At 36.4% G+C, this 18,543-nt stretch overlaps 1 pseudogene; it reads left to right on the top strand.

The window, feature by feature from the left end:
- Positions 1-18,293, top strand: part of LOC132497421 (orofacial cleft 1 candidate gene 1 protein-like) — a 54,095-nt pseudogene extending 35,802 nt beyond the window's left edge.
- Positions 18,294-18,543: the final 250 nt, after the last annotated feature.

Here is an 18,543-nt window from a genome sequence, read left to right as displayed (position 1 = left end):
ATGCAGTTACAGACAATTAGACCTGGAAGTCCAGCCACTCAAGTTTGCATGGGAGAATTTGAGGAACTCTTAGAGGACCATAACTTCCCAGCCTCCAAAATGCTGCATAACTAATATTGACCTACAATATAATAGTTCCAACACTGTCTCAATTGTACTTGTCATTTCTAACCTTATTTCTGTGATATAAATTAAAGTCTGGATATAAAAAGTATTCCTGGAGATGAATTGAATAAATTCTCCTATGAACCAGAGATTAGTAAATGGGGAGAGAGAACATTTTATAACTCAAAAGTAGATCAGAGTGGAAGGAGCTTTAGATGGAAAAGCCAGGAATGATTTATTATCCTGACAAAACCAGCCAGACATGGACATAGGTAGGGGTTACACCACCTCCATTCTGGAACATAATCAACATTAAAAAAATTATTTGATGAATCTCTGCCTAAACCCACCCTGCTCACCTGCCTTTGGGAGAGCCTCAAAAAAAAAATTCAACTGAAAATGAGATGTGCAATTTTATGGTCTGTGAACAAGGAATAATATTTGCAATACCTGAATTTAGAAACTGTTAGGTATTGTAGAACACAATGTTTCTTGCTAATACAATAAAAAAGAACAGTTATATCATCTGCCAATGTGATGACTTAAGTAAAATAGAGTAACTACATTTTTCCCCACAATATTATTACAGTGAGCACAAGTTCTCATCATATAAGTAAATATCAAACACATTTCCACCTTTTTCATCCTATAAGTAAGTATCCAATACACTTCTACCTTTTAGATGCTTTAAAAAAAAAAGTAATGGTAAGTAATGGCAGAATACCAATGCTACTTTACTTACCCAAATTATTTCATAGAAATGTAAAATTGTTGGATAGATAGCGATTTAAATTCTGAAAGAAATGTCTAGGAGAGGGATTTTCTAACAACAAACTTTGGAATAAAAAGACTTCAAATTTGTGATGGACTGAGTCCCTTAGTAGAGGAAAAATGTGATTGAAATAAATACACACTGACCTTTAGGAACAAACAAAATAAGGAACTACTGAGTGGTCTGATTTTAAGATCACTTGGAGGGTACCCTCAAATCCCTCCTGAACACTCCAGTGTTAAAGCATTCTTAGAAGCTTATTTGCCTGAAGGTTCCCCAGAGAAATGGCAGTGTGCTACAGAGCTGACACTGTACACTGGTATCAGTCATTTTTACAAGGTGTGAATGAGAAAAAACACAACGAAAGTCTCAGTCCTTCCTGCTTCCCTCCAGGTCTCTTCCACCCGCTCTGCCTCTGCTCCTCCCTTGTGAAGAAAGTCATCTAGGCTCTGCTCAAGACCTTTTTTCCATTCCTATGGCCTTGAATTGGTAGGTAGATGCTTAGCAGAAGCATTCAATCCCCTGTTTTGTAAATTTCAGGAGGAATTACTCACATGTGATGATTGTTGGCCACATGTCCTCTGCTCCATCTTGCCCGGAACTCAGACTGCTTCTCTGATCCCAGCTCATCCACTTCGCTCACTGCCAGCCATGGCCTGGTCTGATGATGATTAGCCTGATGAGGAAGGGAAATTCAGAATTATAGCACTTGAAAAGGGAGAGCGACAGAGAACCCACAACTAATTAGAATTTCAAAAGACAGAGGAATTGACTTAGGTTCTAAACATAACAAGGGCTTGAGGGCTGGGTAGGTCGAAAGGGCGCATTTAATAATCTGAATATATAACATAGTGGCACTAAAAGTAGTGAATGACTGAATTCTAAATGACAGTAAAATGAGACATGGGACCGATGTGAGAAGGAGCCATGGAAAGGCTTTAGATAAGAAGAAATAAATAATTATGGAAATGCACAGTAAAACAGTTCAAATGATGGTGAGTGATTTAATTGTGCTTGGGAAGTTTTTTCCTTTTAATCTCTAATTTTCAGAGGTTATTTCAAACGTTCTTTACATCCTTGCTTCCCTCACCCAAAATCCTAGGGGAGAGCATTTGATTGACCACGCTTAGGTCACTTGCCAGCTCCTTGGCTTTGTCACAGGTAGGGGAAGTAGGTTCTGTCAGCTCTTCCTGGCTTCTGTCATTGGAGACAGGAATCTGGAGTTACTGAACCATCAAGACTATACACACTGGGAACTAGGAAATTGTGATGCTATTAGGGAGGGGAAATGGATGCACGACAGCAAAACAAGTCAACCAGACACACATCTGATAAATGTCCTGTACAGTTCCTCAGTCTTGGACTATTTCCTGATCATATCCTACTGTTCATAACATCAGTACAATTAAAAAGTAGAAGTGGTATATGTGTGATTAGTTGGATATAAAATTTATACAATATTTTGCTTAGGAGTTATATATATAGATATAATCCCAAAATACTTTATGTATTTCTCCATTTCCTCTTCCTCATTTACTGAAAACGTATTGATCAAACATCTATTTCCCAAGCACTATGTTAGATACAGGAGATGCAAAAGTGAACACAACAGACATGGTCGTTCTCTGTGTCATGAAGCATGTTACACCAGCAAAGTCACACTGAGGGCAACTCTTGAGATTTTAGTTGGTTAATCCAGATTAAAAAGGCACTCTCAAAAAAGCAGTGTTTTCTCATACAAGATTTTTACATCAGTTTCATAAATAAGATTTCTCAGATTGAATGACTCTAGAAGCATGGGTAAATCAGGAAAACGTAAGTGTGTCTGTGTGTGTACCATATGAATGTAACTGTGATCTCAGTTTAGTTGATTAAACTGTGTTCAGCCTAGGACTGAGCATGTCTGAGGATTTGTGGTTTAAAGTGGCCTAAAATGAACATAACTTTTTAGTGAACAAAACCTATAAAAATTTAGGTTTTCTGATGCTTCAGTGATGTGGTCAGTATTTTAGCAGCTGCACAGAAATTTTTTTTTTTTAAACCTAGTTCCCTTTAAATATTGGGTGACCTTTACAAAAATACTTCCTGGCCATCAGAATAAGTTACACTGATGCAATGAAATTCCATATTCAATTTAAACTTTGCTAAGCTCTCTTTACCTGCAGTTTGACCGGTTCATTTGCTGCATTTCCATTTTGAAAAAAGACTAAGAATCTTCCTGGCAAAGGACTAATTCTAAGGAAAGAGACAGACACATGATCTTGATCTCATTCAAAGACTCAGGGCCAGAGAAGAAAACTAGTTTTGAGTACAGTCTAGTGTTTGCCAATCATATTGTCCCATGGTGTAATCCTCAGGCATTTGTTCCTGGGTCTTGGGGAGAGGGGTTTGGAATAAAAACTGGGATCTCTGCCAGTTGCTGGGGACCTAGGAGCTCTACCTGCTAACCTGTGTGACATGGAGGGAAGCCATGTGGGTAGAGATGACGTGTATCTCTCCAGTTGGCATTGCCAATGGAACGTGGGATGGACAGAGTTGTGAGTTCAAAGTTTGATCAGAACCTGAGAAGATGTTGGATAGAACTTGGGACAACCTATAATGGGTACCAGCAGGAATCAGTATTGGAAGTGACAGTGGTCACTTGAGGTGGCCCCAGCAGCAGCTGTGAGATTGACAGGAAGTGCTTTCCCTGCTGCTCTGTGGGGTGGAGGTGCCACCACTGATTTCATGATGGATGTGGCTGAAGACCACAGTGTAGAAACCTTGACAACAGGCAGCAAAGCGGAAGCCTCAGCCTTAGAGAAAGAAAATGGCAGATGTTCCAAAAGAAGCTGAGAGGAATGAGTTTCAGCGTCTGTGATCAAAGGACTTAGATTCTCTCCAAAGAAATGAGGGGTGGTTTGAATTAAGGGTAGGAGATCATAATAGTTGTGCCTGAGCTAGAGAAATCCTAAATTAGGGTTGTAATCGTGACCCTAAATCTATCTTCAGATTGGTGTGGCCATTAGAACTACACATGCACAAAAATTTATAATAAAAATGACATGTAAGGGTACATGTTAAGTGCATAATTCAAATTGTCAGAGCAAATATGTGATGAGAATTGTTTTTCCCCCTAGTGCACATAGTCTAGATTATTTCAGAAGTGATATTGTATAAAACTGTTTATATTGTTCTCATTTGCCCCTTAAGATGGAAAAAAGGTGTTATATGAAATATATAGTACATTTAAAATATTTTTTGATTTGGGACATTTCAAATATTATTAAGAAAAAGAAATATATAGGAGAATCATTTGCTTTAGGTTTATGAACTGACCTGGATTTATGTTTTAAGATACCGTTTGGCCCCTAAGTGATTTGAACCTCTTTCATTGACTTGGAATCCTAAAAATATACACTCAGGAAAGCATCCTTCCTACAGAAATATTTTATGTAGATACAAGATGGGTGAAATATTTGGTCAGTTTATACAAATCAATTTAAGTTTACTGTCCTACCCCACCCCCTCCTTTTTTTTCCTAAATGGAGTACCAGAGTTCTAGAATAATATTTGTCCCATTGAGAAAGGAGCATTTTAATCAAATATTTGAGTTTTGGGAATTTCAACAGCATAAGAAAAGTTTAATTAGTTTTCGTCTCAGAAGGAACTGCCCACCTTCAGGTAATCACACAGATTTGCCCAGGAAATCAGCAGAATGTCCACTGATGTTGTCTTTTCCTGTTTCTGTTAATGCTAAAATTGAAACCATGGGTAACAGTTTACCAGCTGTTGAGCACAGTCATTTTTCTATCTTCTCTTCAAATTTTTGTGAAATCCCCAATGTATGACTCTTTGTAAAATAATATTTTATAAAATCTGTCATAAGTCATTGGTTGGGGAAAGAATTTTTATAAGAATTATTTTAATATTCAGAGATACTACTTTATGATTCCAGTTCATTGATGATAGATTCATACATTGAAACCACTGGATTTGTTTATGTGCCAGTGAAATGTATGTACCTTCAAAATAAAAATGTGAGCACAGGAATCTCTATAGTGGTAAAAAGTATGGTTAAGAATCTTAGAATCATAGAAATGCTAGAAGTGAGATCATATAGCTGATATTACAGAAGTCCAATGAGTCTCCTAATATAAACAGCTACACAGTAAAAGAACTGAGAGAAAGACTTGTTTTCTGATACATTAGTGAGGCAATCAGTCTCTTAGCAGTTGGACAGGTTACTAAATTGTTTACCTATACCTCCTAAATATTTGGTGAAATTTTCATTTTTTTCCCACATCTTTATTGGAGTGTAATTGCTTTACTTTGTTGTGTTAGTTTCTGCTGTATAACAAAGTGAATCAGCTATACGTATACTTATATCCTCATATCCCCTCCCTCTTGCGTCTCCCTCCCACCCTGCCTATCCCACCCCTCTAGGTGGGTGAAATTTTCTAAAAGATTTTTTTTTTTTGCCTCCAGAATAAGTTGCACTATATCAATGAAATTCTGCATAATTTTAAAGTTTACAAGGCCACCATGTTGACTGGAGTTCAATAGTTGCATTTCCATTTTAAGAAAAATTTTACTAGAAAAGTTTCTTATGCTCTTACATAAACTTTTCATGACCTTATACATGTTTTTAACATATGTTAGTCCTCAATCTCCAAAAAATTCCATTTAGAGTTTCTTTCAGATTTTTTTTGTTTTCTATTAAAGAGATTTAATAGAAAATAAGATTTTCCTTAGCCTTCATCAGATTGATTGACCAAAAACCTTATAAAAAAAGACCCATGAAAAGACCTGAACCCTTTTTTTTTTTTTTTTTTTTTTTTTGCTGTACGCGGGCCTCTCACTGTTGTGGCCTCTCCCGTCGCGGGGCACAGGCTCCGGACGCACAGGCTCAGCGGCCATGGCTCACAGGCCCAGCCGCTCCGCGGCATGCGGGATCCTCCCAGACCGGGGCACGAACCCGTGTCCCCTGCATCGGCAGGCGGATTCTCAACCACTGCGCCACCAGGGAAGCCCCAGTTACCAGATTTTTAAAGAGAAAGTATTATTAATCAATATTGTTTAAACTAAATCTAATAATCCAATATATTGATTGCTTTCATACTGAAGTGTGCTACAGTGTGATGAAAATATTACTACCTGAATGAACCCTTAAGTACAATACATGAATATAAGTAATCATAGATGCAGGGGGGAAGACATAGTTATTAAATGAGTGAGGGCACAATCAGAAATATTAGGGGGTGACTGATATCTAATATCAGGTCCTTCCTAATTGAAAGGCAGTATTCTAAACTGTATACATAAATTTATGGACAAGTAGGACAATGGTGCCTGGCTTCAACTAGAAAGAAAAAAACACACCTACTTTGGTATTGCTTTTGTAGGACTTTTAAATATGCATAAAAAACAATATATTTATACTTAACCTTTGAATTATCATTATTACTTAAGTAATGGAAAGATCTTCCTGTTTAGAAGTTAGGTGCTTAGGGACCAGCTTTAACTCCGAGGATTTGAGGTCCGGAGGAACACATGATGCATTAATGCCTTGGGGTGCAGTCAGATGAGCCCTGCAGCAATTATGCACTCGACAGCACTCCAGTGGTTTGAAAGTTAAAATGCCTGGTAATTTACCATGAGGGAGGGCCTTAGGGGAAGAAAGAATATGGCTCAATTAATTAGTACTTGTTAGCAAACTTCGACTATTACCCTATTTAGGTTTTCAAATCACTGATATCTCAAATACCCACAAGATTTGGAAAAGAAGTAAGAATAAGCAGTGGAGAAAGCTAATTTGTCCAACAGAGCACCAGTTTTTGAATATAGTGTGAGCAGTGGAGCCATTTTCACAGGTTAGTCTTTCTATAAAGAAGAAAACGGAACTGGTATCCGTTTGCTGTTTTTAACTTTGTGGTTAAAACCTCATGCCTTTCAGTTTGAGTTTCTGGGTAAGACGAATACTCTTGATGACTACCTAGGGATTCCTATGAAAATCTAATAGAAATAAATTAATTTTGAGAGTTATCTGGAGCTTTATGATGGGTGTTGGTTTTCTATTTAATCACTATATCTCCTAAGTGGTATTGTTGGTATTTAAAAAAATTAATGATTCTTAAAGATTATCTGGTTGTTTTCAGGGTATTATTCAAATACTTTGCAAATTATTGTCTTTGTTCTAAAGGCTTTTCAATCAAATCTCTCATGCATTCAAGGTATGGAAACATTGCCTTCAAATAATATTTACACAAAATATAATTATTTTCAATACTTTTAGCTCATGTTCCCCCTTATTTCTGTTCTAATTGCTTTGACTAAGATTTCTAAGAGAATATTGGGTAATAATATTGATAGTGGACATCTAAGTCATAGTTTGAGTTTTCATCATTAGGTTTTTTTTTTTTTTTTGGTTTGTTTGGGTTTTGTGGTAGTTTTGTTTTGATACTTAGTATAATGAAATTTTGGTTTAAGGTGATCATTCTTTGGTTTAAGGTAATTGTCATATTAAAAAGTAGCCTCGTATCTTTTGTTGCCATTAATTTTAAAATGTTTGTAAATCAATCTTATAAAAACAGTATTTGAGTGGATTTATTAAGATAGAGCATGTTTGAGTTTGACACAGTTCCCACTAACTTGCCGTTTATTACAACCTCTTGATTTCCACATTTCTGTTTCATACACATATATAAAGTGCCTGAACATTTAAACCTGAGACCTTGGTATTAGATTTTCAAAGTGAGGAAAGTAGAAAGTTTTCCCAAATTTATTTATAAAGTTCATGGGAATCAAATTTAATTATAGATCTCTAGGCTTCATGCCTTTAAAAGTAATAATGTTCAGAAGAATATCCTAGTTTGTAAAATTTTGGTGCACGGCTATAATTGTAAAATGTAACTTGTTTAGTTATTTAGTTTACATGCAGGCCTTGTGTTTATTTAACTTACAGAATATTATAAAAAACATGATGATTGGTGATAAAAAGCTGAGTTGAAGCAGGTGGAGTTACAGGAAGAGGACAAGAATGGAACCAATAAACCAATCCAAAAATGGATAGAGGCATTCAGAGCTTCTCTCTCTGGAGCTAATGGGACTGATTTGAAAGGAAGTGGTTGCCTCGTTGAGTAAAGATGCTTCCCATGATTCACACTAACCTTCCTCTGGTGGGCAATTTCATTCTCACTATTATAGCCCCCAAGGAACTGCATGGGTGCACACTGGAGGATTTCCTGACCAAAGTTCACGTACGGTGTAATTTAAGTAAAAGCCCTGATTACATTCCATGCTGCTCTGAGTTAAAGGGTAGGAAAACATGATATCTGTGGAAGGGCAGAGGCAAGGACATGCGCCTTCCTCCCCCAATCAGTAAAAACAGCCCAAGAAATGCACTAACTGAAGCTGATTCTAAACATTGAACAGCTAATTCTAGGAAGTTAGAAACAAAAGTAGAGTATTGAGAGTATAAAGATCAATTTACTGATTTATTAATTTATGTATCGTGCCCAATTGCTTCAATGTAGAACCATAGATATATGTATATATGCAATTGTCAGATTATTCATCTGAATGTAACAAGCAGTTAAATGTCAGCCATATTAAAACCAGTTGTATGTATATTGTTAAATTCCCTACTTTGAATTTCTCAGTGGGTCTGTTAATTTTCCTGTGAGATGATTTTAGATATATCCAAAAGCATATTCTGAATGATTAGGGCACTTTTAGGAATTTATCCTCTTAGTAACCTACCTTCTGGTAATATATACCCTCTCCTAAAACCATCTCACTTTATTAAATCTTGACCTATCCAATGAAACACGAGCAAAGGAACTATTGTTACAATGAAGTCTGTAGTTTCCAAACTGTTCATAGGTTCCACGAGCTTTCCCTTCTTAAACTCTGCCTACCATATTTAGGTTATTGGCCTATCAAGGCAAGATACAACAATAGAAAGGAAGAATTATTTTAATATTTAATAATAGTAGGTTCTTATTTGATTCATAAGCTGATTTATGTTATAGCGAGAAATTGGCAAAAGAGTAATGTTATAAATAATAAATATTACATTACCACTTCACTATCTCAGTAGTGCTGAGAACATAGTGATTTAATCCTGCATGTCATTCCTAGTTTGAAACAAAAGTATATGCAAGAGATGCAGCCCCACCCCGCCGTGGGATGCCAAATCATTATCTGGCTCTATTTTCCCCCACGTCATGTAGTACCATCTCATAAACTGTAAAATATACATATTTGTTTGCTTTTATTCTTTCACTCACAGAATGTAAGCTCTGTGAGGGGAGGGATTTTTGAATGTTTGTTTTGTTGATATATTCACGTAATAAGCACTCAGTAAATACACCCTAAATAATTGAATGGATCTGAAACATCATATCAGCATAAAGTGACCCTGTACAACTTAATAATAATTTGAGCAAAAACATCAGTTAAAAACTCAACTCTGGGACCACTGAGGAAGTTTGGATTCCATTACTTAATTTATTATATTGTAACTTTGGGAGGCAGAGAATAATTGGGGAGCATCCACTAACAAAACATGCTTCCCATGTCTTTATGCTTTTGTGTCTTTTTTCCTTTGCCTATGCTTCTCCTTCCAATAAAAACTTCCTTTCCCCTTTACTTCTGATATGGCTAATTCCTAATCACATTTTAAAATTACTTCAGGTGATAATTTCTCCAGGAAGTCTTTGAAGTCCCCAGTATAGGCTAGATGCTCCTACTACACACGCAAACAGACCTCTGTCCCTTACACGATATTAAATCACACTGGACTGAACACTAGCTTCCCTCTCCTCTCAGTGCACTGGGCTCTGAAGGCAGAGCCACTGTCTTCTGTTTGCTCTTAAAATCCAGACATAGTGTTTGGTTCCTAGAAGGACTCAATTAAATAAGAAAGGGAAGGGGGTCTTGAAGGAAAAGAGAGAGGGGACGGGGAACAGAAAGGACAAGAGGAATAAAGTGTGATAAAAAGGTGATAAGCTTTGGCTCACTTTAATCAAGAAACAACATCTAGACAATGGAAGGATTTGGGTATTACAAAAAGTTTCCAAAAAAGGTTTATCTAACGAATGAATTCAGATAATATTCTGAGTACCTCCGTGTGCCAGGCACAATTCTAGGCACAGAGATTATGTTTTTACCCTCATGGAGCTTGTATTTTAGAGTAAGAGACAGACGACAGCAAGTATAATAATGCATATGTAAAATGATACACAAGGAACTGTAAAATGTGATATAAAATAAAAATACATTGTAAAAATATATGAATCCTCTAAATACATAATATTGTAGAATTTGAGGATTTTTAAAGAGAATCAGTGGATTGCCTCTTTGCTCAAGATCCCTTATAATTCTTTACCTGTAAAATGCTATTTGCCATATCCCAGAATGCAAAGTAGAGAATAAATCACTCCAGGTGTGGTGTTTATAACTTACATGTGTGTCTCAACCCACACTGAATGTAGAAGGAACACTGCATACATTTTGAAACCGTATGGAGACCTTGAAGAGGCCCATCTTCCAGCTGAGTGGGGAAGCCTCAAGCCCTGAGGGGAGGCAGCGTCTGGAAGGCTCCCGGTGTTCAGGCCTCCTTCTCACTCAGCTGGGCAAGACCCTCATTTCTCAACTGACAACAGGGATGAAAAAGGTCTGAGAACCTACAAGCCAGATCAGCTTCTCCAGACCTGTGGTTAAAAATGACTTAACTTTGTTTATTCTCCAAGGACTTGATTCACTTGCCATTATTTATTAAAAAGTCATTTCAGTAGACAGAGAATTGGAGTTTTGTATTGGATTGGAAGAGTTTCCAGGATATGGGTACCAATAGTTGACTGATGTTACCATGGCAATATAATAAGGAATACACCACTATTTTTGCTTTAGTAAATGTGAATTATTTTGCCAGCATATGAAAGGGTATACAGAGTATCACAATGCTTTGTGTTAAAGGGGAAAAAAACAACAATTACTGTGAATGGGGTAGAATTACTGTGTTATTGCAGTACATAAGACTTTGATTACACACTGCCAAGATTCATATCAGCCTAGTAGTTGTTGACAGATAAAGTAACAAAAATGAAACGTTTATTTTTTCTTTATTGAGATCTCAAGGTAAAGCAGATTTTCAGTTCTTACTACAATTGATAGAACAGAGACTGACAGCAAAAAGGTGCCGGTCCAGAAATATAAATTTTAAGCCTAGGTTCGTATCAAAATTCCATTTAGTCTTGGAGCTGCTGTTGGGATTATTTTTGATCCTAAAACAAATATATTATGGAATATCACAGTATACTTGGTATGTACAATATTAACCCTTCCCTGTGGGCAATACTTTCAAAATTATTGTTGTTTTCAGTTGACGAAGCTTTATTTCTTTTGCAATGTTTGAGGCAACTTGAGGTATCGTCAGAGTAGGTGACATTTTACTGAATGCAAATTACTAGCAACAGACTGCTATACATTTCAGTGTGCAGGAAGTATGAAACTAGATTTGGAAAATTGATAACAGATCTTTTTTCTCTCTTACAAAGTCATATTTGATGCTACAGTTTTGTTATCGACATAAGGACAAAAGTAAGTGGGAAATGTGAAGTGAGAATTTTGGATTTGTGTCGTTATGGTTGTTGATGTCTTGGATAAAATTTCTGGCTAAATCATTTGTACCTTTCCTTCATGTTACTTAAGTTGACATAACAAAAGAGACCTGTGAACAGGCCCCTTATACTTTCCTTCCTTCCTTCCTCCCTCCCTTTCTTCTTTCTTTTCTTCCTTCATCCCTCCCTCCTCCCTCTCTCTTTCTCCTTTCTTTTTACTCAGCTAGCAATGTGGAAATTTTGCTATAGTTTCTCATAATTACGATGTTATTAAGTTGACTGGAATTCTGGACACAACGACATGATATACTTTGTGAATTATATACAAGTGGGTAAATAGAGTCATCAGCGAACTCTAAACATCATTATAATCCAATGGCGTCCATTTCGAGTATATCCTAGAAACAATTGGATTAAAATTTCAAATTATTATTCTAAAGTCTACATCTGAAAATTTTCCCATTAATTTTTTAAGCAACAGACAGATAGCATGAACTTGTTTCTTGAATTACCTTTTCTGACCTTTTGCAAGATGATAATTACAAAAAAGGGAAGCCTGGAAGACTTGTAAAAAATTAAGCTTATGAAGTAGCTAAAATGGCCCTTCTGTGCTGGTGTCGATTTCAGAATTAACATTTTGGTTCATGTGCTTCTAATAATCACTGACCCTTACTTCATGTACTTTCCACAGGAAATGAATACAGCAGAAATTACTTTGACCCACTGAGGGATGAGGAAATATACCCAAGGCTGTATGGGATGGAGGTCAGCGGAGAGGGTGAGCTAGAATTAAGTACGTAATTTTTGTGTCAGAATATTCTTTTCCATTCATGAAAATGAGGTGACAAAGATCACACATCCAGTTCCATTTAGATTTTGCAGCTTACAATTTAAATGGTAAGTTTTAACCACTAACAACATGACGGGCAGCGAAGATAATTTTTGATCAAGGACAGCAAGCTGGTCAGGTAGAGAAGCAGGACTTGGCTTTCATTTGATGCTGTTCTAAGCAGTTTGCTGCCATTCTAAGGCCTGTGTTATGCATATAAGAAGCATTATCATTTTACAAATGCCATCGCAGCTCTTCAAGTTTAAAATGAGCATTCTTCAATAAAATTCATCTAGCATGTGAGATTTCCATACCCAGAGATTACTGAATTCTTTCATTGAAGACATGGAACTACCATCTAAATTCTGAACCACAGAGGTGCAGTGATGTGATGGTTTCCTCTTCTCTAATGTCGATTCTAGGTGTGGTTGTAAAATAACAATTTAAAATTGCTCCTTGTGGGCCTACCACCATGCATATTTGGTAGTTTACAAATCACTCTAGGGTTTACAGAGGTTATTGAGATAGTGACAGCGACAAATATTACTTAGAGTCATTTGCAACCCAGAAGATCATATTTCAACATGGGGCTCCAGACATTGTATCGGCCTCCCCATGGGAGGAACATGTCTGATGTATGTATGTATGTATGGGATGAGAACATGTTTGATGTATGTGTGTATGTATCTGTGTTCTAATTGTATGACTGGGGTGGTCATCCAACTTGGCATAATTTATGTTTGGCTCTATCCAATGGTAGGATGTCCACATAATGACCCTTTAAACCCTCTTCTAGAACCATGTTCTTATGATGATTATTATTTTTTTTGGTAGTGACATGACCTTGTTGCTTTACCCTTGTAAAAGAGTATGGTAGTTCTTACATTTGCTATTATACTGCAGTGGCATATATAAAAGAATCTAAGAACACCTAAATTTGTTGTTTCTGTAGTAAAAAATATGATATATAGAGAGTAGCTAGTGCAAAACAGTCATTCATTTTGATCAGATGCTTATATATTCTATGATTTGAGAAACTATAATGGTTTATTCTGAAATGATTCTTGTGTAATAGATGTCATAATCCATTGAATATGAGATCCTTTTTATTGGAGAAGTATCACATTACAAGTGCCCTGCAATATGCATTTTAAACTCATTGTTCCAATTTTCACTGATTTACAAAAGGGTTTTTTTGTTTGTTTTTTTTAGAGGAAGACAGCATATTGAACAGAATTTGAGTCTATGACCAATAAAATAACTAAATAACCATGATGATTAATAATTTCTTTGTAATTACATTGCATATCTATAAATTAAGTGATGAGAAAGTTATCATAAATATGTTCTTTTAGCACCCCTACAAGTTGATAATAGAATTCTCTATGATTGATTAACAGAGCTGCTTCATGAGAATGGACAAGGAGGATCCCAAGGTAAGAGACCAATTATTTCCAGTCTTTTATATTAACATTAGTTGTAAATTAATTGAGATGGTTTCATGCAAATGCTAGCCTGGTTTTTCTAACTATAACCATTAATTGATGACCTATGTAAAGTTTTGATGGCTGCAAATATTTAATACAGCTAAAGTTGGGGGGAGGAATTAATTATGGCCCAATTTCCTATAATTACATAGAATTTATAATCCTAAACAGCAAAAATGATTTAACAGACTTACTCTTGCAGGATCCTACCATGTCATATGGTATATTTGGATTCACTAGTTTATGAGGCTATATGCCATTCTTTTTAAAGACTGTTTCTTATGCTGTAAACAAATTCTTTGAGGTGAAAAAAGACAAAGAGTATAGTGTTTTCAGTCTTAGCATGGGAATTCATACTTGTGAATGTTAGGCTCCTTAGGTAAGAAATTCTTATGTGTATTAATCTAGGAACTTAAAGGTAATCCTTTAAAACCTAAGTTTCAAATTCTTAGTTTAATACATATAAATTCATGCCAGAACCACACTGGAGTTTTTGCCAAAACATTAAGTGCAAGTTTCTGTATATACGTGATTTCAAATTCACGAGGAATAATTCTATTAAGTTTTTTTCTCAGTGTGTGTTTAGTTTTTCTCAATCATTTTTTCTCACTTATTAAAATAACTCCTTATGGTACTTATGAAGAGAAGGCACTGATTATAGTTGTCTTTTAATAGCTATGGTTATTATTTCTATTGAATTTATGCTTAGACTTTACCATTTGCTATGTGACCTTGGGCCAATTTCTTAACCTTTCCTTGCTATTTCTGCCAAATGGACATATAATACCTGCCACAATGCAGTAGTTATGGGGATTAAATTATTAATTATTACATCAGCAGAGATGATAAGCACATACATAGAATGATGAAGATACTGACAATTGATGCTGATGATAAAAATATTAATTAAGCATTTCTTGAGTGCCTACTGGGTACCTGGCACAGTCCTAAGCACTGTTCTAAATAAGGTAAATATTAACTTATTTAAACATCATAACAGCCCTAAAGGTTAGGTCTCATTTTTGATCCCCATTTACAGAATAGTACTCCCTAAAAATTTCATTTCCACCTAGATTCACCACCCCTTTAGTTCTTTGCTATTAGTTTGTGTAGCTAACATTTTATTTCTTTTTGTCTTTATGAACCAAGCAAATTTGTTTTTCAAGCCAGCTTGAGCCCTAATTCTGAGGGATCCTAATTCAGATGATGTATTAGTCAGGATTCTCCAGAGAAGCAGAATCCAATAAAACCAATAGAAAGAGACAGAGATCTATTTTAAAATTTGGTTCTCATCTTTGTGGGAGCTGGCAACTCTGAAGTCCTTAGGGCAGACTGGCAGGCTGATTCAGGGAAGAGTAATATGAAGTTCAGGAAGGAGCTGAATTTTGCAGGGCAACAGGATGGAAACTCAGGTAAGCGTTAATGTTGCATTATTGAGACTGAAATTCACAGGGCAGGCCAGTAGGCCAAGAACTCAGACTGGATTTTCTCTGTTGCAGTCTTGAGACCAAATTCCTTCTATTTGGGGAAACAGACTTTGCTCTTAAGGCTTTCAACTGATTGGATGAGGCCCACCCACATTATGGAGAGTAATCTGCTTTTCTTGAAGTCTACTGATTTAAATGATAATCACAATATTACCTCCATGACAACATCTAGATGGTTTTTAACCAAATAACTGGGCACCATTGCCAGCCAAGCTGATATATAAAATTAAGCATCACAAATGGTTATTTTAAATCTGTCAGGCCTCTATATTTTTAGTATAATATCTGAGTCAGCAAATATACATTGAATACCCTTTTTGTGTGTGCTAGACATTGAATAAGGCACTTGTATACCTAACACGTCCCTTCCATATGACAACTCTTTGCAGCTTGGAGCCCTTGAAACCACCAGTTTGTGCAGGTAGCACTTACAGGTAGCATCTAATAGGTCTTCCAGTATCATTTATGAGCTCACAAAAGTTTTATGGCATTTATAGAATAGTCAGGAACTTCACCATGTATTTCATACAGGAGAATATAACTGAGACTTAGAAAGTTTAAGGATGTATACAAGGCAATACAGTGTACAGTGAGCAAAGAAGGAAGACCAGCAGTTCTCTGTATACTGCACCCTGCATCTCCCTCCAAAAAAGAGGCTCTCTTCCATTGGTTAAAAATGTCAAGGTTCTTGTTAAAATCCTAACATTGAAGGCATGGAAAATTCCATATTTTACCTACCAGTATTTTTTTAGAGACTGGAAGAGAGAGGACTACTTTATATTTACATGCATGCATGTAGCTAGATGAGTAGATACATTTTGTAGATGATACTGATTTCAGATGATAGAGAGAGAAGTGAAGTACACTACCATTTATATAAGTGCTGGCATTTCTATGCAAGTAAACAAGGCAGGCCAAGTAAAGTCCCTCTGTGTGTACAGAGCTCAGGAACTATTCTCAGGGATCCTAACTCAGGAAATGAACCCAAGAGCTCTGGCTTCTCCTAAAACCATTCATCTTCCAAGCTGGTTTCAGCAAAACAGCAAGCACATGGTAAGATGTTGAAGTAAACAGCATGTAATATCAATGTATGGAAAAGCACACTTCAAGATGTATTTTGTAAGGGGGAAAAAGACATTAAAGCACAGCTGTACGTTGCTCACTTTGGGAATATGGCAGGATGGACAAAGTTTGTTGGCAGGGTAGTTAGTTTTTAATATTAAAACCTGAGCTTTACTGATTTCCCAGCACATTAAACATAAATAGTTTGCTAAATTGTTAATGATGAAAAAATGAAACTTGATCCCATGTAAGAAAAAAGGTGGTTAAATTACTGTGTGTTTAGTGACACATGTTATGTTAAAGTGACAAAGAGCGAGTGGAATTCATGTGATCTTCTTGGGGTAAACAGAAGAGAGCATCGTGGAGGAGACTTTGGGTTCTGAAGAGCTGGTGAGTTCTGGTAAGATTCTTGGACTCTACAAAGAGGACGGTGAACCCACCTCTGCTTACAGTGAGGAGATTGAAAGATACGCCCAGAAAGACATAATTCTGCCTGGAAGTTCTTCACTGGAAAAGGTCAGCACTAAAATCTATATCAAGAAATGTAAAATAATCTCACTTTTTAAAACAACAAGTTGAAATGTCGGTACTGCACATCGTCTCCTGATTTTACTTAGCAACACACCCCTTCCTGACTTGATCCATGACTTTCTGAGACTTTCCCCTTGTTTTTCATATACATTTTACCATGCAGAACTTATACTGTCTTACCAATATCAATCCTAACCCTTGCACCATTTAGTTTCACTTCACCTTTTAAAATTTCATGTTAGAGTGATAATTTCTAGCATATGATAAAGTATCTATAGTACAACCTGAAACCAGCATAAACTTACTTGGATAAAATTAAGAAATGACTTGGACTCATTTGCATAAACACCATATAAATATGTGAATAATCTCATACTTATGAAGTCACCATTAAGGGACTTAGTTTGTGCAGTGTTGTAACTAATTCCAACAAGGGAATCTTTAGCCTGTGGATTGTGTTAGCTTCAGAGATATCCTTTTTGTTTCCTGCACCTATAGTTTCTATTTATGTGTAACGTAATATCATATGCTCTGGTTTACCAAAGAGGGGAAAAATATTTTTTCTAGGTAGTCACCTTATCCATCTTAAATAAAAATACAAGAATCCCACAAGTTTAGGTCTGTGTGTGTGTGCATGTGTGTGTGTGTTTGTGTGTAGTTTCTTATGAAAGGTAAGCTGATTTAGGATAAAAAGTAAAAAAGTATATTATCAAGTGAGGAAGACTGTTCTCAATGATGTCTTTTATAATATCAGGTCACAAGTGGAAATATTTTCCACTCCAGAACTGTGGGGAAATTGTTTTGTTTTGTGGGGTACTCTCTAATTTGGAGGGTGAAAATTCCATAAGAGTTTATTTTTTTCATTTGTGCCTCTTATATCTGAATATCTTGGACACATTAAGGTTAAATCTATTTTGAGCTTTCTTAAGTAAATGACCCTAATTAACAAGTACAGTCTTTCCTAACATAGGCACCACTCCTGTACTGGGTTGAAATTGTCCTCCCAAACTCCCTAATCCCTGGCAGCTGTGACTGAACTTACTTGGAAGTAGGGTCTCTGCAGATGTAATTTAACTAAAGATCTCCAGATGAAATCATCCTGACTTTAGATGATTGGACCCTAAATCCAATGACCAGTGTCCTTAGTAGAGAAAGGAGAGAGAGATTGGAGCATCTGAGTCACAGACCCACAACACATAGTGCGGAAGCCATGTGAAGACAGAGGCAGAGATGGAGTGATGCATCTGTAGGAAAAGGAACACCAAGGATGGCCACAGTCACAGAAGATAGAAGAGAGGCACAGAGTGGATCGTTCCCTAGAGCCCCACAAAGGAACCAACCCGGACAGCAGACCTCTCACACCAGAACTGTGAAACCCTAAATTTCCGTTGTTTGACGTCACAGAGCTTGCGATAATTTGTTACTGCAGAAGTAGGCAACAAATGCTGCTCCAAGGGTGAAGGATCCCATGAGCAAGATTACACCACTTCATGGCTATTTTAACAATGTTTTTTATCTTTATCAAGACAGGGCTCTCAAAAGACACTGAGGTGAAAACAAATGCATGGCTCTGTCTTTGCATATAACCCTTTTTAAACGATTATTTTCAGATGTATGTTCTGCTACATTAACAGTTCCACATTTCCACTTATTTATTTATTTTTTG

Source organism: Mesoplodon densirostris, chromosome 10, assembly GCF_025265405.1.
Source record: "Mesoplodon densirostris isolate mMesDen1 chromosome 10, mMesDen1 primary haplotype, whole genome shotgun sequence".
Classification (NCBI taxonomy): Eukaryota; Metazoa; Chordata; class Mammalia; order Artiodactyla; family Ziphiidae; genus Mesoplodon; species Mesoplodon densirostris.
The sequence above is the reverse complement of the archived record's forward strand: the minus strand, read 5'-3'. Positions and strand labels throughout refer to the sequence as shown.